This window comes from Arachis ipaensis, chromosome B2 (genome assembly GCF_059453495.1).
Source record: "Arachis ipaensis isolate K30076 ecotype BB chromosome B2, ASM5945349v1, whole genome shotgun sequence".
NCBI lineage: Eukaryota > Viridiplantae > Streptophyta > Magnoliopsida > Fabales > Fabaceae > Arachis > Arachis ipaensis.
In genome coordinates, this window is record NC_142437.1 from 74,713,647 (window position 1) to 74,715,062 (window position 1,416).

The 1,416-nt window shown below is 35.6% G+C and overlaps 1 non-coding gene across 1 annotated transcript; it reads left to right on the forward strand.

Moving 5' to 3' along the window:
• Positions 1-262: 262 nt before the first annotated feature.
• On the forward strand, positions 263-370 carry LOC148574410 (small nucleolar RNA R71). Its single transcript, XR_015905938.1, has one exon. It is a non-coding gene; the product is annotated as a small nucleolar RNA R71 (small nucleolar RNA).
• Positions 371-1,416: the final 1,046 nt, after the last annotated feature.

The following is a 1,416-nucleotide window of genomic DNA, read 5'->3' on the forward strand; positions in this document are numbered from 1 at the left end:
GCTGAGTTAATATTTTATTCTGAGCCAATATGGCATTCAGAGTATCAATTTCAAGAACTCCCTTCTTCATAGGCGTCCCATTACTCACAGGATTCCTCTCAGAAGTGTACATAAACTGGTTATTAGCAACCATGTCAATGAGTTCTTGAGCTTCTGCAGGCGTTTTCTTTAGGTGAATGGATCCACCTGCAGAAGTATCCAATGACATCTTTGATAGCTCAGATAAACCATCATAGAATATATCCAGGATGGTCCTTTCTGAAAGCATGTCAGAAGGACACTTTTTGGTCAGCTGCTTGTATCTTTCCCAAGCTTCATAGAGGGATTCACCATCTTTCTGTCTGAAGGTTTGAACGTCCACTCTAAGCTTGCTCAGCTTTTGAGGAGGAAATAACTTGGCTAAGAAAGTCGTGACCAGCTTGTCCCAAGAGTTCAGGCTATCTCTGGGTTGAGAATCCAACCACACTCTAACTCTGTCTCTTACAGCAAAAGGGAAAAGCATGAGCCTGTAGACTTCAGGATCTACTCCATTAGTCTTAACAGTATCACATATCTGCAAGAATTCAGTTAAGAACTGAAAAAAGGATCTTCAGATGGAAGTCCATGAAACTTGCAGTTCTGCTGCATCAAAGAAACTAGCTGAGGTTTCAGCTCAAAGTTGTTTGCTCCAATGGTAGGGATGGAGATGCTTCTTCCATGTAAATTGGAATTAGGTGCAGTAAAGTCACCAAGCATTCTCCTTGCATTATTGTTGTTGGGTTCGGCTGCCATCTCCTTTACTTGTTCGAAATTTTCAATAAGGTTGTCTCTGGATTGTTGTAATTTAGCTTCTCTTAGTTTTCTCTTCAGAGTCCTTTCAAGTTCTGGATCAGCTTCAACAAGAATGCCTTTTTCTTTATCCCTGCTCATAAGAAAGAGAAGAGAAAAAGAAAAGAAGAGGAATCCTCTATGTCACAGTAAAGAGGTTCCTTATTGTTAGTAGAAGAAGAGAAGAAGAAAAAATTCGAACACAGATAGAAGAGGGGGTTCGAATTTGGTGAGTGATATGAGGAAGAGATGTTAGTAGATGAATAAATAAATAGAATACGATGAGAGAGGGAGAGGATTTTCGAAAATAATTTTTGAAAAAGAGTTAGTGATTTTTGAAAATAGTGTTTTTGAAAAAAAGTTAATTTTTCGAAAATTTAAAATAAAAAAATTAAAATAATTAGTTAATTAAAAAGAAATTTTGAAAAAGAGGGAAGATATTTTCAAAAATTAGAGAGAGAGAGAGAGAGTTAGTTAGGTGGTTTTGAAAAAGGTAAGAAACAAACAAAAAGTTAGTTAGTTAGTTGAAACAATTTTGAAAATCAATTTTGAAAAGATAAGAAGATAAGAAGTTAGAAAAGATATTTTAAAATCAAATTTTTGAAAATG